Here is a 25,738-nt window from a genome sequence, read left to right as displayed (position 1 = left end):
TCAGAGAGCATAGCAAGCCAGCAACACAACCCTGAGGGATGGTATTACTGAGGACTAGTCAGTGATATGACTCATCCCATTACCATGTATTACAGGATGCTAATTATGGCTCAAGAACAGCAGTGAGATACACGGGTCTGGAAAGAGCATAGAGTCTCTGAAGACAGTGGACAAAGCCAAGCATTAGGACAAGAGCTGCATTAGACTGCAACACGAGACAATTTCACCAAAGGGAGCAAATGAAAACATTAGAAATAATGGGCTTCCTGCAATTACAACATTGTCAGTCTCCAGTGTTATTCATTTGAAAAATAAACTATAACAAGCTTTTCTTTGTAATGATTAGGAGGGATGCACATGCATATGTGAGCACCAATGACATTTAAAAACCTACTTTCGATATGCCTTTAGAGAATTCAAAAAAAAAGGTGTAACCCTCCTATTGCAACAATCTCATTTCAAACRTGCTTTAGATTCTTCCACAAACCCAAACCATAGTGGCTATTCAAACAAGGGCAAGAAGAATCAGAAACATTTCCCTCCTTTACCTCCCTGCTGGAGGGATGCAGCCCTACTGAACCAGCTGGCTGTCCCTTCTTCCCCAGCAGGGAACCCATTTCTGGTGCACTGCACACTAGATCTTCCTCTGAGTTGATCCTACTGAACATGATACCCCTGCCTGACTGTTGAGTAGGAGCTGAAACAGAGTCCCAAATCTACAATTTACTGACATTTGAAGCAGGCTCCCAGACCAGAGCAGGAACCCTTTTCTATCCAGGCAGTTTAAACTGCTGGGTGCCACTAGTTTCAGAGCATCCAAGCTGAAGAAGCAAGGACAGAGGGCCTGGCCCCTTTCTCAACTCAGAGACCACCCCTTCCTTCTATCCCATCTCAGGAGGTTCCTGCAGCATCCATAACTGGTGCATGCTATGCAATCAGACTGCTTGGCTGTAAAGCATCTGTAAACCCCCTCCTAATGTTTAATCACTGCAGTTGAACAGCAGTGATACCCCAAGCTCCACAGCTTCGTCCAACACACCTAACAAGAGTTTGCATAAAGGAAATTTTCAGCAAGCTTTTGTATGAGTGTGKACTTACGTTATTTCAGTGTAGGTTATTGTGATTAATTGCTCCATAATGCAGAAGAATGTTTACAAACAAGACACCAAGAATATTTAATAGGATTTTTCAGAAACATTTAGGGAATGAGGTGCAGCCCCATCAAAAAAAGTCCTTAAAAATCCTTCCTGCCTTCTGGAAATGGGTTCCTTGCTCTTTTATCTTGCTATAAAAGTACCACACATTCAACTAGCACAAGGATGCTGAACAAGTAATGAAAAGGCTGAATGTGGCAACTAGAGCTATTTAAATATGAGGTATTATTTAACACACAAAACTACTAGAAAACTTGAACAAGGTTGCAAAGCCAGGTGTTCAAATGTTCAGAAGTCTGATCAGTCTTTGTGCTACTTCCTGAAGAGCCTGCATTATGATACAGTCTAATTACATGATCACATCCTATTTTTTCCCCCCAGAAGTTCCCTGCCTCATTCAATACACAAAATAGAAGGTACTCACTGATATTCTGTTTTATCTTCTGTGACCAGTGCTTACCCCAAAGGTCCTATTTACTGCACACTGCTCAAAGCATGAACTAAAGAAAAAATATTTCTTTATGGCCTCTTGTGATAACTCAGCACTCTTGCATCCAAGCGCTTCAAATGTTAATGAATATCTTTTCACAATAAGACTGGGAAAGAAGGTGTTTTTATTTGTGTACACAAAACAGACTGGGCACCTAAGATAAGTCACTTCAGACCTTAATCTCAGCCAGCTAAGACCGAATTTTCAAAACTCTTGACACTATTTCATTCTTGATATACCCAATACAGAGCTACCACTTGCTTAGGAAGCTGTGGTTATGACTCTGGCACTAAGCAAATTGGACTCCAAAAATAAAGAACATACAACTGGCAGACACTGGTAAAAAGACTCATTCTCACAGGAACCTGTGGTGGGCACAGATAACATTTGAAAAGCAAGGCTCTAATGCTTCTTCCACAAAGCTTATTTTTGCTTCTTGCAATCCTCTACTTCATCTTTTACTCCCCTTTCAACATTTCCAAGCACTGAGGCTCAGATCTGGAGGGACTCCTTGTTGCAGAACAGTGATTTACTCCCTGAGCACAATCCAGGTGCTGTGAAGGAGGTGAAGACCCAGTTTGAAAGGGTACCCCATGGTCACATCCTCACAGGCCCATTGGAGGCTCCCTAGGCAACGCTTGTTCCATCATTCCACATTGTGTCATGCTTCCCTTCGAGACCTCAGCATTTCTTCTGTGTTTGTGTGCCATTTCCTAGGCTTACTTTAAAACAAATTAGAATAATAGAAAAAAATGTGGAGTAATGTGCTGACCATTCCACAATTTGTCACGAGGGGTGGAAACTTCTGATCCACAGCAGACTCCTACCACTTGAGCTGAATGAGATAGCCATAGCGGTGACAGGCTGCCCCTTTTCATGTGGGAAAACTGGGGCACACTTTGCAGGTGCATTTACAAGTGATTTTACTCAAACCCTGGGCTCAGTCTTTCAGGCAAAGGAGTATCCAGTGCTATTTTTCTCCCTTGTCCTACCAAAACACTAACATTTTCTTCCCTCATCCCTCCACTCACCCTCATCCTGTCCCCTACAACTGCATGATTTAATCTCTTCCACATCCAATTACCTTCTCCACTCCCATTTTTTCCTCTTCCCACTTAGCTTTATCCTCTCTGCTGTTCGGAGAGCTAGGTTCATCCTCCTTTTCTAGCAGCCACAGTATCCAGGAGGCAAATGTGGGAAGCACATAGGAGATTCTCTGCTCTTACTTCATGTACCCCTATTGCAGCAGAAGGCAGCAGTTTCAGGGAAATGCCTGTGCACCCCAGAAGCCAACCTTCAGCACACCCAGGATAGACTGGGAAAGAGCTACCAAACTTAGCCTTTTCTGAGCCTGTGAGAATGAAGAGTATGTAAAGCTTGATCACTTGATCAGATTTGGATGGCTTTTCCCAAACAAACAGAGGCTATCCCCTTAAATCAGGGCACTTTGTATTGGAAATGATAGCCCATAGCCCAACAGAAATAGGTCTTAGACCTTTAAAAAGACCGATTTATAAGACTTTTATCACAATACCTTCGTAAGTAGGACAGATGAATCCATTTGCTAAAGCATCACAAAAAATTCAGCCTGATGCAGATATTCAACATGGAAAATTTTACTCCCAGTAAAGTCAGATAAAGTTGAAGTTTGGAAGAAAAAGGTGTGACAGACCACTTTGTTGCTCCAGCTGTGCCTATAGTTACAGCAATAACTGGTTTTAGGCAGCTTCTTTAAATCAAAGATGAAAAGAACTAAAAGCAGATGGCTTTCTTGGGGACTTCCTGCTGTCGTCTTTAATGGTCAGAAGTGTCCTACATTACCAGAGCTTTGTCCTCCTCCAACTTCCCCTGGCTACCAGCTCAGCCTTAGGTGGACTGGTAAGAGTGTTACCAGAACCCCACTGTTGCTGCAGAACCAATGGTGTTGTCAACATTATGAGGCAAGAGGGGTTGAAAGGAAGAAACCACCAGTTGAATTACTAAGTACTTGATTAGTTATTATTGAAAAGACATGAGCTCAAACTAACATCTTCCCATGGGTTGTCAGCAACTAAGATCAAGAGCACAAGATCCCAAGAGTCATTTTTGTTTACTATGAATCTAAAACAGCATTCGCAAACTTTTAACCCAGTCTGAAGTTTCCAGAACCCCATTAGAATCATGTTCTGAAGTGTGGATATGGTTTTTCTGTAATATAAATAGGCAAAAAGTAATTAAGTGGAAGTATTCTTGCATGTTCAGCTACCACATTCATTACCATGTGCACATCAGAAACAGTGTAACACGAGTACTGCAAGTTTCCCACCAACTAAAAGTAGTACCACTGGAGCAAGAGTATCAAGTGTCAGTAGTGATGATGAGAAAGTTTCATCGGGAAAGAGCTGATGCTGTCTGACACATGGAAYGGCAGCAGTAATGAGGAAACTAGAGACCCAGACATATGCTTTCTAAAATTATCCACAAAACTAAAACCAAGGGCAACATACTCAAAATAGCGTTACAGTGAGCTTGCAGACTGCCTGCATGTATGCTGCAGGACTGTCTGAAAGGGAGTTGCAAAGCAGCCTTCTGTGTCAAACCTGGAATCTGCCTTTGATACCGCGGGCTGGATAAACACCAGACTGACAGCATTAGCCCATCCATCCCCACCTCAAATGCTAGTGTCTCCAGTGCCACACATTGTTAACATTGTTGGTGAGACACTGTCAGACATACCTTTGGTAGCTCTTGTTTCATGCCAGGCTGATCAAAGTACTCCACATTTATTTTATTACTGCCTAACTGACTTTTGTTCCCTCAGGATAGTACAAAGAACATCGACATTTGTTTTCCGATGCAATGCAATTTTCAACCAACTGTAAAAAAGTTAGTTTTCCAGTCAGCCTCTCAAGGACAAAAAGCTGCAGATACATTTCTCAGATAACAACCCTAGTCCTCCCTCACCACCATCTTTCCCTCAAAGAGGGATACCCTTGCATCTCAAGTCTGGTAACCCACTGCAAAGCAGATGGGAGTCCAGTCACTCATCACATATAGCAGTGCTGGACCAGCTGCAGCCACATTAAGACAAGGCAAAATATGGGCACCAGTTTACCAGGACAGCACTCCAAAGATGTTCATTCAGTTCTTGTCTCAGTTATAGCTTCCCTCAGGGAGTGTGGCATGTCATTAAAGATACTTTGTCCTTCATCCCCATGTAAATGGACAGGACCTCCAGACCTCTTTGCAGCAGAGATAAGACTCACAAATGTCAGTGAGGCAGCTGAAGATATACTGACCTTCAGCTTAGCAGGTTTCTTTTTACCATCCATCCCCCGCACTCCACCACCACTTTCTCACAATCTCCAGTTTCAGATAATTTTCCTGTTTAGCTGGAAATCAAGTGTCAGGACAAGAGACTAATATTAAGCTCTGCTGCAGAAGTGCTCATGATCTGCAATTACCTTCCAGCACCTCCACTCTGTTGACACAAACCATTGCAGTCCATGACCCCAATTCTTCCTAGGACTGCTGTTCTTCTGAGGAATGTAGGAGTACCACATACCTCAGAGGACAAGGTCCAATACGGCTCTATGTGCAAAAGGCAAACATGGACATGGGCTGCAGGAGCAAGTTCAGTAATATAACACTAGGAACAATTCTGCTTTGGAGGGCTACAAGTTGGAGATTCAGCTGATCTCATGCTTCTGGGTGACATGTGCCCTCCCACCTGCATGCATACATAGGGAAGAGTGATTCAGCATTACTAGCAACAATCAGAGAAAGGATTTTGATGGTGAAGGGAATGACTTAAGGGAGCATCTCACATGAGAAAAGTACGAGGACAGAACCAGTGACACTTGTGGAGGAAAAGATTAATAGGGGCATTAAGGATGGCCTCATTAGCATAGCAGAGGGAGCAGTAATAAGCAACCAGGCTGGGTAAAAACATGTGGGAGTTACATAGGTAGTTTGGATAATCAGACAACATATGGCCAGTTTGAGAATGAAGCTTTCATGAGGTCAAAAAGGAATGAACTCTGCCATGAAGAGTGAAAGGATAGAAAGTTTAAAGGGATGGATGAAGCCTAATGAGTGGTGTATATTTCTGAAAACACATGCAGAATTATCTTTCTGTATTAAGGCTGCAGTTAGGTGCACCAGGACTAGAGATTTGGTCTTCACAGTTCAGGTCACATCTATTTTGATTTGGTGTTTGTGAGCACAAGTACTGCTTTGCCCTGTGTGCCCAAACTGTTAACCTACAAGAAACAGTCATGTTCTTTACTGATAAAGCCACATTCTGCTGTTGCAAGGAGGTTAACAAGTAGGATAATGAACTTTTCCTGGTCCTACAGCCTCTGAAACAGTGATAAAGCTAAGTATAAGATGGGCTTAGGCAATCTGGAAACACAAAGGGAAGGCTCTCCCTCTCTTCAGGGAAACATGCCCATTCTGGGGATTACCTTCCTCCCAAGTACTCAGCATAACCCTGTTACCACCCTGAGGTACCAGCTTGCATAAGATATTCCCTGAATATTTCAGGTTAGAAAGTGCTCAAAAGTGAAGATAAAACTTCTGCTCTACACAAGATCCAGATAAAGCACACGAGTCCCTCAGAAGGACACAGGCTGGGCAAAAAAATTGTCCTAGAGCCCTTATGCCTATGAATGAGGCTGCTTGATCCAGTGGATCTACCTCAATTTGTCACTGMATAAGGATGTCACCCCTATGACAACTGTCTCATTTTCAGTAGAATCAGCAGTTATCTTTACCCTCAGTGGCCAGAAGCACCTTTCTGACATCTACAGTAAGGATTCAGGAAAAAGAGCCAGAAGAATGACTCCAGCAATTGAGTGAGGCCTGCAAGGCTTTTTTTTTTTTTTTTTTTTTTGAGGCAGACAATATGCCTTCTCCCTCTTTATCCAGCAACATAAATATCCAGTAAACGCCACAGCTCTTCTCACAATCTACAAGTTTTACATTGCCAAAACCCCTAGAGCATGTAGTACTGCACATTTGTGCATTTGGCAGTGCTTTAGTCCTGCCATAATTAAAGGCAGAGTCCAGAGTCAGCACAAGCATTTGACGCTTAGGATCTTGTGGCTAATAAAGGTCAGGAAGGYATGAAAGACACCTGAACCATTTCAGAAGATTGAGAAGACACAGGTGACTAAAACCCTTCCTATTGGCATCTTCCTCAAGCTTTCCAGCGAAAGCTGAGGTTTAGGTTTGACAAGAGGGTCACCATTCCCATGGAGCCATTCAAGGCTTGGCCTCTACATAGAAGAGAACAAGTAAATATTCATGTCTGGCTTTGCTCTTCTTTATAAAAATTCAGTCCAGCTCTAGTTCTAATTTTCTTCCCATTTCTTAGCATTTCTGTCACCCTGTATGAACTATATGCTATTGATGTATGTGCCCAGTGTAAAGATTAATAGAAGAACCACAAATCAAGARGGGTTAATTTAATCCCCTTCCACAGGTGCTCTGCAATATTTCATGCAACTTGTGGCCAGGAATATTTTATTAGTTCCATACAAGAGGATTCATTGCTAGTGCTATTGCTCAGCCTAGGATAGATCAAACTACCACAGAAATTTCAGATGACAAAAGAGGGGGTGGGAGGCAAGGGAGGGAGGCCAGCAGGGGAGCTCCTCCTGGTTTAAGGCTGAACAGAAAGTGGAGACACAGCTCTACTGTATCAGGCTGACAGACAAGTATATGGTCCTCTTATTTCAGACTAAGGATGCACACAGTCAAGGTTGGGGCAATGGTGCCATTGATTTTGATTCCTAAGATGGAAAAACAGCATCTGTGGTGCRGATTTTCCTTCCAATAGCCTCAGTGCTTTGAAGAATAGGAATTAATCTAGATATTTACTCCTGGTATTGGGAATAATTACCCAGCAGCATGAAACTATCTAATTTGACATTAATTTGAAAGAAGGAAAGACCATCAGCTTACTTCAGCTAGTATAAAAACCATTAGAGAAATGCATTAGTAGAAATCATGTCAGTACTCAAAGCTGCAGCAGAGATCACAAAAGTTGTTCTTACTGAGGACTGGGAAGCAGAGAGGAGCTCTGTAGCTGCAGAAATGCAAAATGCTGCTGCTGCCTGTCTGGGAAAATGTTCACAGGCGTGTGGCCAGGGGCTGGGTCTCAGCTCACTTTCAGGTACCTGAAAGAGGGTTTTTTCCAAGCACCTATACTCAATTTATTCATCTGCTCAAGAACAGAGACAGTAGAAGTATGTTTTCCAAGCCACCCTTCAACCTCTGCAGGGCTGCTCCCTAGGTTTGGTCAAATATGGTGGGTATTTCATTAAAGGAGCTCTCAACCTTGGTCCATCCCTRACAGAATTCTTAAGATAATAGCTGCAAAACTGCTGCCTGGCAGTTTAAGTATTTAGACCACTTTGAGACACCTGGCTGGAAGGTACAATTGAGGGAGCATCGGTCAGAGGAAGTGAGACAAGCYGCTAAAATACGGATTGCCTTTGAGCTCAGAAGAATATATTGTAAAAACTATTTAAGGTCATAACTTAAAAATGTATATAGAAATCTAAGTATTCAGAAAGAGACTAACATGTTCAGAATGGTAGTTTAACAGCTGGCTATGAGTTTGACAACTCTGGATTAAAAGGGCTAAATGCATTTTTAGGCTTATTTAGCTCAAATCTTCAAGACAGATCTCAGTCCTGCAGCTGATTCAGAGCTCTGCTCATGGTGCAGAAACTTCTACAGGTCTGAGACAACCCAATTTTTTTTTTTTTTTTTAATTTGAGTTCAGCATGCAAATGAACTGCAAGGTCAACTCTTTGAAGAGCAGCTGACTATCCTCAATTCCCAGTGAAGTCCAGGAGTCAATCCATAAAGGCACAGGACTGGAGTATATTRGAACAGATGAAAACATTACTGCAGTACAAAATTCTGATGCATTCAGGCAGTTAATACTTCTRAGAAGCTGGAGGGCAACCAATAATATGAGTTAATAGTTCACTCCATAAAATTAAAATGGAAACTAGATGCAGTCAAACTATTTCAGCCTATCATCTGTTTCTAAATAGGCAGGCAGCAAAAAATATCAGACAACTTTATTTAAATATTCTCTAGCTAGAACAATTAAACCTCAGTTGTGACATGTCTCAGGGGGGCATTTATTTTCCATTAATAAAGGATCACTCAGAACTAGAGTTTAATAATTCATGAAGTTCTAAAGATATATTCAATTTCATTCAAAAAGACACCGATTGGAATATAGGAGGAGTCCACCAAGCTGCTGCATACCCCGGTGAGCCAGAACAGGAGCCCTAGAGAGCAGCATCCCAACTGCGCAGGGCAAGGAAGCCGGGAGAGCGCCGCCAGCAGCAGCGAGCATCCCGCTCCCCACAGGGGTCAGCTCCCCAGGGCCCTGGGAGAACACAGCTCTGGTCCAGCTTTCTTCTCACTCTGCAATTCCCCCACCTTGGGTGGATGTGCCAGCTCTACACAGAGGGGATTTCACTCTAAATTTTCACTGCAAAAGAGTGCACCTATGCATGACTGCATTTCAGCCTGGGATTTGCAAAGCCCCTTGTGGGACAGAGCTCCCCTCACCACCAGGCAGACCTCAACTCCTAAATTCAGATTTCCTTGAAAGCCCCAGACTTAGACTCCTCAGCACTTGTATCACTCCTTCATACAGAGATACCGGTTTCCTAAATCCATGTTAATCAGCATGCTCAGTCTCCTGGGACCACAGCTTAGATGTAATGCATAAGCACAGAGAGCTTTTCTGATTATATGTACAGTCATTCTCCACAAAGAGCTGCTGTAATAGGAAAGTTTATTCTTCATTGGTAAAGGTAACTAAGAGGAGTAAGTCTCTGCGATTAAAAAGGATCCCTTTCAGATRTGCTGTTGTCACTGCTCTTTGGTGCCCTCTCCTGGTACTTACACAGTGACACTTTTGGTAAATTCTGACTAAAGACAATCAAGACTTCCACCCAGTGCCAAAGATTCACTGTAGGCAGAAATTGGTTAAAAGAAACTAAAAAGGATCATTTTAAATCAGATGAGCATAGATAAGATCCTAAAAGGATAACTACTTTTTCTATTTCCTTGGTATAAAGGATTTTCTTAAATTAGCATTTTGGGAAAAATGAAAGCTTTCTGCCCCCAAAGAAATGGCTTGTTTAATTTTAATTACAAACTTTAGCTTCCTAAAAATAAAACTGAAATATTTGCATGCAATTTTTTGATTATTCATACCTATTTAAGAACTCCTCCTGGAGGAAGAGAGTCACGTGAATAAAGTTTCCACTGCCCATAAAAATTGCTCTCTTTAAGGTAGGTTCGGAGAAAAGTTTCAGCTGAATAATTTACCCCAGCAATAGAAATTCAACCCTGAGCATTTAAATATTTAAGATAAGTAGGTGCAAAAGCAATAAATTTTTTATTTAAAAACTTAGAAAATGCATGTATTTCCTCATATTGATTCATTTTCCAGTTTATAATCTGCACAGAAGTTAGATTGCAATTTTACCATACACTTATACATGACCAGTTGATCTCCACCCTCAATACCAACAAAATCCTAGACTGGAAGGTACAGAAGTAGCTCACAGATTTAGTGCTCACAAAGGGTGTATTGCTTCCTGTCTATAAAGCAATGCCAATTTAAAACAGATACAAGTCTCCATTTTTTTAAAAAACAATTAGCAACAGAGTAATTGGTCTACTCATCATTAGTCCCTTTGCTATGAATTATATGGACATTAATTACAAATTAGCTCCCCAGCTGAGTAGCTAGAGAATATTAAAACCACACTGCAGATTGGAAGCAAGTCTTCACTCCAGTGCAGAATTTTAAAAAGCTCTTACATATAATTATTGAAAAAATGGATTCTGATAATCTAGATCACTAGCACACACTTCTTCAAATGTGTTCATGAACAAAAATCATTGGATGAAAAAACATGGCAGATTTAAAATTAGTAAAACTGTATTTCAAGCAATCAACAAKTAGCCAGCTGTCACAGTAGAGCTTCACTGAGTTCCGAAAGGGATTAGGCACCAAGACAGTTAACAGACATCAAGACTTACACAGGTATGTTTGACAGTTATAAAGTGAGTTCTGAAAGAGAACTGCTCCTGCTTCACACCTAAACCAGCTTCTAACCAAAGCTGGAAAGAAAACTCTTTTCTGTCACACACTTTATACCAAATATCCATGTATCCAACTGCTTCCAAAACACCTACCCTGACAGTGTGGGATACAGATCTGGACTGTCCATGGACCCAGTCCAGAACAGCTGTCTGTTTTTCTTGGGCTTACCTGTTAGTCCACACTTCGTAGCAACACCCAGAGGCATTCACCATGGTCCAGGAYCCCTCAGGGCAGACCCTGCACAAACAAAGAGGCAGCTAGTGAAGCCAGGGCTTAAACCTTTTACAGGCAGGCACCCTAAYGATATCCTTCACTAACTAATTTTCAGCAGCATTTCTCTTTTCAAACACACCTTTATCTCAGGCCCAGGCATTACAACAGCAAGAGCCCCAGATCACACTTTGCACTGAAGGCACACTTCAGGAAAGTCATCCATGCTCCCAAGGTGGTATCAGAGTTTAACTTGGTTTTTGCAAACTAGACCAAGACTCAGCCTTGGGTGCTTTTCACACCATCAGCTTGTTAGGTCATTTTTCCTTCCCAGGAGTCAGAAGCATCTCTGATCAGTTCTCCAGCCATATAATCCACAGTGAAATTGGGTGTTCATGTAACCAGTTCTGAGCCTTTTCTTCTCTCAAGCATGCCTGACACTGATACCTTCCCTTTGGCCAAAATACACTGCCTTCCTCTATCCCATATATCCTTTGAAAGGAATGCCAATTTTGGGTTATGGTGGGTTACAGTGTTCAAGCAGCATGACTGTGCTCCTCATTTCTTTATTGCATCTGAACTCCCTCAGGGATGGATGGGAGGTAGAAACCTAACTCTGTTCTTAAGCCTGCAGATCTCCAAGCAGAAAACTGAAAGAAAGGGTTTAAGGAAGCATCTTCTTACAATGCTTTGCCTCTAAGTCAGAATGTACATAACAAATGTGAATAGCCCCAGTACATTCAAGCACACAATTCAACCCAAGATCCTCTCTCCAAGTCCTAGACCTGAAGAAGTCAAAGCACCTGGCCCATTCAGAGCCCACCGGAATGGGCACAGAAGTGCTCACTAATTTCACTGAACACTTGTCAGCCCTAGAAACAGCACAGCTCAGCCTTTGTTTAGACAGGACTGTTCTTACAAGTTACACATTAAAACTTAGACACTTGAATCGTCTTCCAGGGTCACATGGCTGAAGCCAACTAGCCTTCAAACCAGCCCTCCCTTCCACCAGCACACTGTAGCACAGCAAGGGAAAATTAAAGAGGGAAAAAGAAAAAAAGAATCACACCTTACAATGAGATGCCTTAGTGCCAAGTACTAGGCCAGGACCATCCCTGCTTAAGGGAAGCCAGATGTCACCCACAATTGATTCCAGCAAGTCTAGCAAGAAGTGGGCTGCTGTGCTGTGGCAGTTCCCTAACAGGARAGGAACGAGGGGTTGGCCTGTGATTTCAGAAAACCTGACAGAGCACAACATTTGTTCTTTCTTGTCTTAGAAATCAGCCATCAATGCACACTTTAAGACCACCCTCCTTGACTRGTGCAGCAGGAGATATTTATTAAAGAATGTGGAATAAATATGGAGAACTTGCAAAGTGCTGCAGCCCAGTGAAGGGGTTAAAATATTGGAATTAGAGTTACTGCCAAAATCTCAGAACACGAATGCCAGACCTCCCATGTTTTTACTGCAGGCTTCTATAATAAGAGTCACTCCATTAGTCTCCACCAAAAAAACATTTCTGTCTGTGTACTTAGGTTCTTCAACTTAACATCTGAGGGAGCCCTCTCTCACACCCTGGAAATCAAGCCAGGCTGGAACATAAGTAGGTGGTACATGAGGTTTATATTAACTGCTCATATGTCTAAACAAAAAGGTGTCAAGCATTGAAAGTCATCAATGGAAAAGTTTCTTACAAATACAGTTTAATTGCAAACATATTCCTCGTCTTTCATTAGGAATACTTAAAGCAATAGCACTTTTGCCCAGACCCAGATGTAGTCCTTTTAAGATGACTCAGTGATCCAGAACTACTGACCCTTCCAAAGGGAAACTGCAACTTCATTCACATGATGCTGCAAACAGTTACACAGATGCCCGAGTTTACAACTCAGAGGTTCATTGGGTCAAAAGGACTTAGGTCTGCAAGGAAAGTTAAACATGCCTATATTTGCCTTGGACCTCTAAAACAATCAGAAATAGCTATTGGTACAGATAAACAATGAACATATTCCCCCCCCAAAAAAAAAAGTCTGTGCCTAATTAAGATTTCTACATTTCTACTTTCCTTTCTTTGTCCACAAATTTTCCTTCATGCTTCCATTTTGCCTTTGGTCAAGGGCAAATGATGGTAAATGCAAAATCTTACTTGTCCTTTCTCTCAAAGGAGAGGAGTTTCCACAAACAAAATGTTAATTTAAGTGCCATTTTTAACCAGTAAGTTTTAATTTGGAAGGGTCAGCCAGTTAACTTTGAGGAGCAGTCTGCCAGAGCTACCTGCATGAAATACAATGCTTCCCCAGAAATGAAAGCACATGCATAAAGCATCCACTTTAGTCCTTCCTTCTGGTCTCCCTGACTCCTAGCCAGCTTAGCTCTCCAGCTGCAAAGCAATCACCTCTTCAGGATAATCAAATTAAACAGTGCYCTTCAAATTCAGGTGGACAAGCTCACTCTGTTCAGCACAATCCATTTGCAAAGCAGAGGCAGATGTTACCACAAGTATCAGCAGTACAGGTATAGCACCTATTCTGTTTTTTTTTTTTAAGCATGAATGCTACTTTACAACAACAAAAAAATCTGAAAAAAATGACACTCAAGAAACTTCCTACCTGAAAATACTCCCAAGCAATGGGCAAATTCCTCCTTATCCTGCTCACCCCACCAACAGGGCACAGAGGAGAGACCTGACCATACTGCAACAAAAAAGAGGGGGTCAAAACCAACAGAAAAACATAGTTCAAGCTTTGGATCCGTTGGAGTTCAGAACTCCTGGGGAAAAACCTCTCTTCCACACTTAYATGCCACAGATGAAACTCCCACAGGTGGGAGCATAGCCCCTTTTTCCACTACTGTTGTTTTTGGGGGCTGAGGGCCATGAGCATCACCCTCAGYAGACACCCACAGCCAGCAAGGAGTCAGGGCCCACTGGGGAGCCCAAGTAGGAGGTAGGGCTGGAGACCACTACCCTACAAGAGGACTTAAGGGAGTGGAGGGCTCTGGCCAGAGCTTAAATTCCCTGCTGAGCAGGTGGGTGTGTGGATGGGTCCCAGGTGGGGCTGCTCAGGGCCACTGAGGCCTGCTGGTTCCTCCTCGGGGCCCTAGCACAGGTGCTGAAGAGGCACCATCATCACGAGTTTCCCAGTCTCAACTGGTGATGGTTGGAGAGACAGGAGGGGGAGGGAAGACGGGGAGCTGGAGGTTTCCCAGAGAATAGCCCTAGGGGTCATGGGAAGAAGAAAACTGATACATATTCAGAGTCCTTTCAAAATGATTTCTTTCTCCTGCTCAAAAACAGTGTCACTCAATGGGGCTACTCTTGTGATAGAGGGCTATTTATTTTTACGCTCTCAACCTCATGGTTTCCAGTCCCCCTTGCCCTTTAGCCTGAGCTGCAATTATCTTTGCCCTATTCTGACAATGCAGCTTGTGAAAACCATGACTGAAATATTTCCAGGTCAGCCGAACTCAACTTCTTATAGGTCAACTTTATCCTGTGGGAGATTTGCTGTATTATGCAGATACCAGCAGTAGGTCATAATTAACAAAGCAGAGAACAGAAATACTGGTCTTCACAGAAACCTGTATTGCTGAGCTGAATATATGTGTGTTGCTTCTAGACTATGCAAAAGTAATAGATTTCAGACTATTTGCAGGACATCTCGAGATTCTTGCTGTGTCAATAGAGCCAAAATTGTAGTTTATTTTATTTCATTCATCAAAAACTGTAAGACAGAGCTCCTGCTTCAAAGGTTATTGGCAGTCTAAGCAGACAAACAGAACACTTGTTATCCCCATTTTTCAGACAGGGAACTGGGTTGCAGCGAGCTGAAAGTCAAAGGGGAAGTATAAAGCAGAGCCAGGAAGGAAGCTGGGCTCTTGGGGCCCTAGCGCGGTTCCTGCGCCGCCGGACCAAGCACTCCTGCCAGCATTTGCACAGCCAGCCTCCCCACGTTTCACTCACGCTTTGAGTTCGGCAGCAGCAAGTGTTGGGAATGATGAGTCCAGTAAGGATGTTCTGGAAACCCACCAAATATTTGGAAAGCCAGCCGAACAGCAATGGAAAGCTGTGACCCACAAGTGTGCTCAGTGTGCAGGGCACCTCTCAGGCAACTCCCGGATGCAAAATCCCTCTGCACACACATTGGGGGAAGCTTGCAGAAGGTGGAAATTCTGGTTCATTCTGTGCGCAACAGTCACAGAGAGGCCTGTAAAAGGCTTAGCTGTGCACTGCTCCTTCTTTGCCATGAGAGGAGCAGCAAGTTTCACTCCTGTCCATGCCTGCCTTTGCCTCCCGCAAGGAGGTGGGATACATGAAGTGCCTGCTACGGCACCCTGCTATGGCACTATAGCAGCACGCGCCATGGCCAGCRTGTCCTGCTTTGGAAAACAGACGTTTTCTAAGGCTCAGGGAAAGGCTGGCTACCTGACATGCATCRAGGAGGAAGGGGACTATGCTCATCTGGCAAATATAATCATTTCCCGATCTCATTCAGGCTGATGTAAATCAGTGTGAATTTGCATGGAAAACAATGAAGCAATAGTAGTATGAAGCCAGTACATGTGAGAGGAGACTCAAGCCTCATGCCTCCAGCTTATATTTAAAACACGTTGCCTACATGGATTGCTGAGTATGTGACATAATTAAGATAACACTTCATATAGTGCTGGAGCAACATGAAACAGCGCCTGCCCTACCTGACCTTCCCTGCATTATTGGGAGCTCATTCATACCCAGAGCACATATAGACTGAAACAACAAAAGCATATGCACTGCTATTGTCCCATATGGGCTCAATTTACTCTTGAATATTGTCATCTACAGAATATTCCTGAGCAGGAGAATAGCTGAGGTGATGGACAGTACCTGACCATTTTCTCAATGCAGTTTGATAGATATAGACTCTGGTCACAGCTGTTCAACATTATGCTGCTGTGGAGCTTCCATTTCTCTCTCCAGATCATCCCATATGATTTCAGTAGATCTGGAAGCTGGGCAGGCCTATAGCTATTTATTTACATGCTATCTGGCCGCTTCTTCAATGAACAGCCTTAAGCCATCCGGAAGATTCTCTAAATTACTGCCTTGCATTATGGCAAAATCCTCAGCAGATCAGAAGAAATGCTCAGGAATGCATCTCCCCAAATGGTCCCAATCCTGCAAAGACTTACGGACTGTGGATACTTCTATTAATGTCATTTTTATCTGCACTGCATAAAGATATCTGTATCTATCTACCTATCTATCTTTCTGTGGCTTACACATATGAAAGCAGGCTCAGGACCTCCATATATGAGGGAAAATGAGGATATGAGGGAACTAGAATCTGTGAATATATTGTAAACTCTCTGAAACAAATCCAGCCTCAGCATGAAAGCCCTACTGAAAAAGTACATAAATTCATGGGTAGGTTCACCAAACAGGACTTAAACACATTTTTCCAGTTAAGTACGTGCTTAAATGCTTTCCTCAATAGGAAAACATGAATGGATCAAGGTTAAAGTGAACACAACCACCCTGTCATCCCAGCAAGGCTATCTATGGCCCAGCTAGATTTGCTATATGATCTGTGAGTCATTCTAATACTACCCCATCTTTGCTTCTCTGCCCTTTCCCCAAAATGATCTGCTGTGTGGTACTAAAGCTGGTCTGAGGGAATAAATTTGCTTTGGTGCAGCAAAAAAAAAGATGTTAACCTGAAATCCTGCCATGATGGCCCTGGAAAGCTAAACATTTCCTTGCCTTTGATATGGTTTAGGGACTCCATTCCAGTTTTTCACTTACCAGCTGAAAGTAYTCAAGTAATGTCTCTGAACAGCACTTCAGCCAGCTGATTTAGTTGCTCTGAGCTGCCCGTTTAACAGACCTCTCTTGAAATGGTTTCCTTTTCCAGTAAGATCTTCATTATGACCTACAGAGAGCCACATGTTGCCTGGTTTTGTAATCTAAAGCCAAAGAAGGGTGGATATCATCAAAAGCTGAGCGGTAAGATAAGGTCATAAGGACTGATGGGAAATGCTTTTCTGTGGAAAGCAAGGAAACTCAGCATATTTTGGCAACTTTCAAAATGTCTCAAGACTGGGATCTACACTTGTGCTATTTGGTATGACGACAGGCTTTAAAAGTGCTTTTCCCATGAAGGGAAAGGTACAGAGCACGTCACTGCTGCGGTCCAGGCAAGCGTCATTCCCAGGAGGGTCGCAGCACATGGACACATGCATCAATCCGAGTGAGGTCTGAGGCGAATGGCCTGATGACACCTATAACTTTCCATTACTCTTGATGTTTTTGTTTAAGCAAATGCAAAGCTGCAAAAGGTTTGATTTGCACTGAAGGATGTATTTTTTTTCCCAAAATAGTTGAACAAGAACAAGAAGCATAACGACAGAAAGAGAAGTAGAATGCAACAGTTAAAGTGATAACAGGGAAATCGGTCTAAGTTTCTGCATAAATATGTTTGCAGGAATAAGGCCCATCCTAGATCCAGGGACATGATTAAAACTAGAAATGCATATTCTATCTTTTATTATTATAGTTATTACTATTTAACTCAAAAGAATATTTTAGTCTGTAGTTTTCCATCCTTACAGAGAGGCCTTTTTAAATCTTGATCTATGCTTCAGAAAAGAGGTTTTTCTCTCTTCTGCTTAGTAACAGGAAAATGATATATATTAAAAAAATATTTTTCAAGCCAAGTTGTCAAAGTTTCACATTTCTCACTATGTAATCAGATCTAGCAAGATCCCAGATTCTGGAAATGAGGGTCAAGACTTTTGAGGTTTTCCCACCCATAGTATTTACATTTACAAATGCTTCACAAGATTCTGAGAAGTGCTCAGATTGATTTTCTCATGTTTGTTTATCTGCATTGACACTGTAGCAGGCTAGCTTATGAAATAATAATGAGGCTGTTTCAGTGTAACACATAAGGAACTGCAATTTTCATATAGATCCAAGTCAGACAGGGCCATTTGTCATATTTGTAGCTGACCTGAATGAAGTCGCTGCTGCTTTAAACCCGTATTATCTTTCCCACCCTGAATTACATTATGGAGCTCATTTAAATTCTGCAAATATCGATGAAGCGATAGTGCTTCTGTTGATAAAATTGTACCTTGGGGTGTTAGGCAGGCTGCACACATATGGGATTAAGCACTGAACCAGTACAGAAGATGAAATCCTGGCCTCATCAAAGCTGATGACAAATCTCCCTTTGACAGCAGTATGATTGGGCTTTCTCTTTGTCCTGAAGATTTCCCAGAGAAGGAATTAGGAGGAAATAACAAAAATAATAAGGTGCTAAGCCCTGAGTGCACAGACCCCAAATGTAATCAGTTACACAGTGGCAGCAAACCTGAGAACTTCACATAGCCACTTGTTTTGCATCAAGAGACTATGTTTTTTCTGCAGGTCTTAATGCAGCGTTAAGGTCTGAAAAGGGGTTTCAATGAGAGTAACATGGCAATGTGCTGAATCTCAAGAATAAATCATGCCCATTATTTCTGAAGGTACTCTGCCCATTGCCATTTTCACCCACACCTGTGATGGCAACATTCACATTTTCTCTATATGCAGCCTCCATGAAATCACACACCTTAGAAAATGCCATGTGCTTTATGTCACTAACCCAGATAATTCAGGCAGCAAGCTACAAAATGTTATTGTTGAATTTTTTGAAGATTTGTCTGTAGTGAAGTGACACATACAAAATATAAAACTGCTTCTATAAATGCTAAACAAACACTACAAGTTTTCCAGAAAGAAAACATAAAGAGCTACATGCAGATAATCCCTCTTCTGTCCAGCTAGTCCCTTCAGTGAAACAGCTCCTTGATACTCTAATACCCATACTTTTCTCTGTGAACTAGTCATACAGTGGTAAGCAGCTGGTAACCATCCTTCAGCAACAGTTTTATACTTCTGACTTTACATATTACATTTTTTGATGGAGTTAGCTGTTGCTTCTGGGGAACACAAAAGAAAATAATGGTACACAAATGTATTTTGTCTTTGTGACCTTAGGAGGCCAGTTTTATTTCTYTTTGAGCAGCAAGAAGCATTTTTCAGCTCACCTACTTTTTCTCTGGTCCTTCTCTCTGAAAYGCTGACTTACCAAGTTGGGCCATTTTGCAGGACCAGATGCTCTGGGCTTGTTAGCACTTTTCTATTGGCTTCATGTCATTTGTTCTAGCTGAAGAGGTGACGTTTGAATAGAGAAGCCCTAGGGCACCAGGGATGTGGGGCGCAGGGTGTCATGCCACAGTGTCCTGAGACGGGATGGGGCACGGAGGGAATAAAAGCCAACCCCGGTGGAAGTGGGGCGAAATGCCCTCTCTGTGAGCTGCGCTGGTAATGAGGAAGGCAGGGTATCGGGCGCTTTGAGGGCTTTTGTTGAAACCCCAAAGAGAAATTGTGCCAGGACCCAGGAGTTTAATGTCCATTTTTCTTGACAGCCGTTTTCAGTGTCCTTGCAACAACCGTAAGAGGGTGACATCTGTAAAACGGGACTAAGGCGGCTTCCTGGCCCTGCAATATGGGTAACTCGAGTAACACGGCGAAAGGGTTGTGTAATTCCCCGGAGGGAGACAAGGAGAGCCGGGATGACGGGGTAGACCAGGATCTCCATCTTGCGCCCCTTGTTTGCCGCAAGTCCTGTTTGTGTTTCTGTGAACTTTCAATGTGCAGCTTTGGCTGTTCTTATCTATCTTTGATACTAGATGCGCATTCAAATTGGTTTTCCACATATTTCCCAAATTTGGTCACATCAGCATCAGGAGGACACAAGCAATCCCAGCGGTGTTCAGTCTTCTCTAACGGCTGAACCAAATAATGAAAGGCATATGCCTTCCTATTGTGAAGATTTTCCCAGCCTTCCCTAAGTAATTGATGTCAGAATCAATATGCCCTTTTTTGCTGCTATATCTCAGCAGTTTATGGTAAGTTTCCTTTTTAACGGTGCCTTCATTTTTTCAATTTCCTGCTCTTAGAATCTGGTCCRGTAAATTCCTTATTTGGGTTTTATGGAGTTTTTGATCATACTTCTTAGAAGATAATTCTTTTGGGATGTCACAGGCACTGAGGAGCTCGAAAGAATTACCACTGTTGACAAGATGTTTGACCATGGACAAGTGTTCTTCATTAAGAACAGGTTTCATTTTCTACTTATAAAAACAAACTTCCTGCACATTCCTGTTTCAAGGAAATGGCCTTATTTTTATATAGACAATTTTATGTTTGAAGCCAGCAAGGGGCTTGGTCCTCCTTTGGCCTTTTATCACATTCCTGCTTGCTTTCCCTTGCCCTTGCTGAACTTTAGAGAAACTCCTCTCAGTAGATCATCAACCCCTGTCCTAAAACAACAAGAAAAAATCCACTAAAATGATCTTGTGTGGTTTTCACATACTAGCACAGACTGCTGAGCCTACCAAACCTCCACACTGGAACAAAGACTAAACTCATCCCACCCATCCTTGGTTCCTACTAGGTTTGTGCTTGCCTTATTTTATTAACGATAATTCCTAGTTCTTCTGCAGTGCTCTGTGTCCATAATCTTGCAGCACTTACACTGGTGTGGAAACAAATGCCCAGAACAATAGCACGAATTGCCTGTGGTTACCCAGAAATGCAGTGGTAGAGCTGTAAATAGAGCTTGGGTCTCTTGGGTCTCAATTGAATTAATTTTTTCTTCCTTCTTAGTGTCATCTGAGCAAAAAGCTCTTAACCAGCCTCCTTACCTGCAACTCAGTACAGCAGACTGCAGGCAGCTGTGCATGCGGGAACAATCCAGCTGAAGTGAACAGAACTGCTTGAAGGCTTAAAACCAATCGTCTGGAGGAGTTACCTGATACCACACAGGGAAATCCAGCGTTTCCTGAAGACTCCTAAAGACTTCAATGGTTTCTAGTTTTGATCCTAGCAGAAGCCCTGACTCAATAGACATTAAAGCATGTACTTAATTAAAACATCCAACTTATCCCGTTCCTGGGGAAATAAGGCAGGTGAATGTGTGTTTAGCTTATTTTCTGTCTTTGCAGAATTGTCAGAAATATCTGTTGATTCCTCTGTTATCTAAAGCTAAGTAACTCTCACACTTTCCGCCTGGCTTTGGACCACTGCGGTGTTGTTTCTGGAAGAAATGCCAGCATTACAATTTATGGCCGTGTTGCAATAGGAAGACTGAGTCTCAGGCGTGTGGGTTGCCTCCTCCCCCCAGCCCTGCACCGTGCCTCCCCCTCGTCCTCTCTGTGGCYGCAAGACTGGGCATTTCCCTGTTCTGCTGGTACAGATCCCCTTGGCGGGGCTCGCGCAAGCAGATCTGTGGGCACCCCACTCATATGGGAGTCAGGCGCTGCTGCTGGGATGCATCCCACCTCTCTGCAGTGATCTTAAAGCCAGGCGGCCAGCGCAGAGCAGCAGCACCCAGGTCTGCAGGCCTGGCTCCGCAACCCATCCGGATTCAAAACGGTTAAGTATGGTCAAGGATTTCATGTTACYCTTGGTTTACTTCCATTGCAACAAACATCATTATTTCCTTTTAATCTTTTGTTAAGGACAAAGAGAAGAAGGCGGGGAATGGGAAGGAGGGGGAGTGCATTTACATCATTTGTAATTTAAAGCTTTAAATGAGGCTTTTATTTTATTTAAAGCCCGTATTCACTTAGCCTTTAGCAAAAATTTTCAAATAACAGAATTTCCCACGGAATGGCATTTCCACATTTTGAGCAGCTCTAATAGCAATACTTACCTCAAAGGGGCATTGTGAGCCTGAATTAATTAGGACTCCATCCTGACACGCACTGGGCCCTCTGGCCCYGGTCCAGCAGAGCACTTAAACTACATGTTTATCTTTACGCATGTGAACAGTCCCGTTGATTCAGCGGATCCCTATGCATGTGTTTAAAGTTGAGCATGTGCATAAGTGCTTTGCTGGAGCAAGCTCAAAATACTCAGCACCTTGCAGCCTGAGCCMCTCATATACCTATAAAGCATCTCCAGGTCTTCAGAAGAAAGGCAGTGCTGTATGAAAGAGGCATACGTTTATATACGGAACCACCTCCTTAAAATGTAACCGTGAAAGTCTCGGTAGATTTGGTAGTACTTTACCTTTGGTAGTACAAGGCCAGGGGAAAAGCACTTGTTTTTTTTATAAGTAGTATTTAAAATATTAGCTGCTTCAGAGCTGATACAAAAATACCAGCTGCATTCATTCCAGACAGGAAGAAAAAACATGCAAACAAGCTCACACGCACACACACACATGCGCCCAGTGCAAAACAGTTTATGTAGAAGGATTTATAGTCTTTATTTCTGGATCCTCCTGTTTCATGCAGATGAAAATGGGCATTTTATCATCAGTGTGATGATAAAAGCACTGGGAAGTATGTGAGAACAAGACAGAGCAAGAGAGAGAGGTGGGCCTGACTAAAAGCAAAGAGAAAAAACCCTGGTGTGAGGGTGGTCTCACATTAATGAGATAATGGCAAAGTTACAGGAATGGCAGTCGTTTGTTAAAAACTATTGCTGGTTATAATTGAGCTGAGGGGTGGGGAAGGGAGGTGTGCGTGGTGGGAATAGTAAATCATGTTTACAATGTTTTGATGAGGCCTGGAGTTGATTATGTGTGTCAGGCGCCAGCTGCCACAGCGGTTTCAAAGGGATTAGGAACTGTGCTGGCTGAGGCTCCGAGGAGGTGTTGGGACTTTTTGTGCTGTCTCCCATACGTGCCGTTCAGATAATGAGGGAAGGGAGGACACTGGGGACTGGAGAGGAGAATGTAGATCTTTGCCTCTAGGCTAAGCAAAAGGTAATAAGCAGACTAGTGGGGACATTTTATAGAAAGGGTGAGGGATTTTCCGGCAACTTGTTCAGTGGGAGTAAGAAACTAGCATAGCAGTTAGGCTTCAGAGCTAAGGGGGAAAAAAGAGTCTTGTGGTTTAAATGTAAGGTTTGAAATACCTGCTAGTGGTCAGATTTTCCCTTGGCTGGAAATGGTGAAAATAGAAGAGACAACTGAGAGGATGTACAAACTTTGCGAAGCACGCTGTTTACAGAGGAATACGTGCCTTGGGCTAGAAATCAGAAAAAGATCTAAATAATAAAGTTCTTAACAGATATCTCCATTTATTAAGAAATATTGTAAGGAATGGGTTCCCTCTCCCTGTTTCTTTGCCCCAACTACCCCTTCTCTGCTGGATCTTGAGTGTGGGCAGCTTTCAAAAACAAGTAAGTAATGCTCGTGTGCTCTCCTCTAGAAATACAGACGTCTTCCAACACCCTCTTCCCACCAAAACACGGTTCCCGCTGTCTGGTCCCCTCCTAGGATGGTCTCAGCATGAGAGGGCCTGGTTGCTGAATGCTTAGAAAGTGTATTCCGTCTTTGTTCCCATCCTGAGCTCCCACCAACACCAGAAGAGCTAGAAGTTGGGGGGAGAGAGGGGAGGGTTAAAGCTCAGCGTGTTTTAAAGATGTTAAAAACAGATTCGAGCATGATTTTAGATTGAACGTGCCCAGAAAGTGTTTCATGACTGTCCAAGATCATGCATTTATATGACTTGCCAAGATCACACAGGAAGGCTTTAGCAATACTAGGAACTGAACCCACATTTACTAAGTGATGATTGAGGGCCTTGCCAGTGAGACCCCCTTTCTCTCCTAACATGATCACAAACTCCTTCAGAAAAACATCAGTAGTTTGTTTCTTTCCCCTCTGAAAGAGAGACATGTTGTCAGGGCCCGGAGGGCAGTAATAGCCCTAATGGCCCTGACCAGCCTCACCTGGGACCCCCACACCTTCTCTGCCCCGGGCCCAGGAGCCTATTTAAGCTCAGCCCAGGGCTATCATTCCTTGCTTGAGCTGTGCTGGAGAGGTGCTGGGTTCTAGAGCAGCTAAGGCTGTGTCCCTGTCTGACCATGGCCTCTRACCTGTGCCTGTGTTTCCTGGACCCCCAATGTGCTGGAGCCCTCCCCAAGGCAGGCTGGGCTCAGTCACTGGTTAGTGCTTCCTTATGTGGACAGTGAGAGCACAGCTGGGGTGAGCAGGGGGCCTGTGGGGAGGCCTGGGAAAGCGTGTGTGTGTGTGGGGGGGGGGGGTTGTGGCCTCTTTATCACTGCAAAGGCAAGTGGGTGTCTCTGCAGAAGGAGATTCTGGCYTGTCCTTGGGTACAGGGTAGGGACTAGGAGGAAATTGTGATACCTCCTTCAGTCCCAGGAACAGTCTGTCCAGGTGCTCAGGAAAATTAGTATATGTCTTGGGAGACTGGCTTGGCTAGGCAGAGATCTCATGACTGAGCTCCAAAGCAAACAGGCAGGGTGTAGGTGGTCCTTCTCTGCCTGGTCCTCACTGATGAGGTCTCCTAGGCCTTTGCTGTRTAGACAGGGTTCAAGGAGGAGAGGTGCTATAGGCACTGGGAGAGGAGGTAGGTATTGATCCCTGGCCAGGCTGGGGGAAGGAAAGCTATTGGGGGAGTTGAAATCATGATGTTGGAGCACCTGCTCCAAACCTACAGGTGCCTCAAMTCCATTGATGTCTGTCAGCTTGGCTCTTCTCCTCTCCCTAGTGCTTTAACTCTGGCTTTTTGCATATCCCCAGAGGCACCTTTGCTTCAGTAGGTACTTCAGTACTGAGAAGATGCTGTGGACAGTGTTCTTGGTGTCTCATTCCTGGCTCAGTAGGGCTGCGCGCATGCGATGCCTGCTCTTCCACTGCATGTGTGGCCCTGCTCTTATGCAACACCATTGTGTCGGGACTCAGGCAGAAGGAGCTGGGGTACAGCTTCCCCCCACGCGGGGCAACCCGTGGCTGCCTCCCTAGGCACGTGCCCTGGATGATGCGCTACAGCCTATGTGCGCCTGCCAGCAAACAGCATCGAAGCTGTGATGCTCYCTTGGTGCCATTTCTGCTCCCTGGGCCAAAGAGGCAGTGTAAGTGTGAGTACTCAGCTGAATATCCCCCAAGGAGAGGGTTCTCATCCTCAGTTCTGGGACTGGGACCCAAGAGTGGGAGGGAAAGGAGGAAACCTTTGTTTGACATGAGACAAAACCTGAGGGATGGAGGGTGTCCCTCATTGCTTAGGATGTTTCAGATAGTTTTAATCTCTGCACTGTTCCAGCAATCAGAATATCTTGTAGGCTTTTTACAGAGCGGGGRTGGGGGGCTAAAAGCTGTTGCAGTCAATAGCTGGGTTGGATTTTGCTAGACTTATTCACTCTAACTAGTGCTGTATTTGGTTGCCTTGCCTGAGATATCTTTGAGAGATACAAGTCTCTAGGGAAGGATCTTTACCCTTGTCTTATGGGAATAGGAATTTTTGCCTGCTGAAGCAATAAAAATTAATTTTTTTGACTTAAAGGTGGTGACAATAGACAATCATAAACCTGTAGAAAGAAATTACATAAATCCACCTTTTCAGTCTTCAGTGCATCTTTTCTTGGCATAATAACTGAGCCAGTTAATGGTGAAAGTGGTGAATGAGTACCAGCTCACTGGCAATGAGCTGTGTTGGAGAAAAGAGTTGGACTGTGCTTTGTATTGCATAGCTTGAGCTTTAAATGGAGTATTGACCCAAATACTTCTCATCCACTCCTGAAAACACTTAAGGAGAGAAGTGATGGTAGCAATAGCAGGAACTTGGAAGTTGTACTACCTCTTCTCCAGGATGAGAAGGAAAATCAGGAATAAATATTTGGACTTTTCTGAGCAAATGTTAATGCTATAAAACAGTGTCTTGAGATAACATCCCTTTCTCTTTTCTGAGAT

The sequence above is a fragment of the Apteryx rowi genome, unplaced genomic scaffold (assembly GCF_003343035.1).
Source record: "Apteryx rowi isolate R43461 unplaced genomic scaffold, aptRow1 scaffold_51, whole genome shotgun sequence".
Lineage (NCBI taxonomy): Eukaryota > Metazoa > Chordata > Aves > Apterygiformes > Apterygidae > Apteryx > Apteryx rowi.
Note: the sequence above shows the minus strand (reverse complement) of the source record.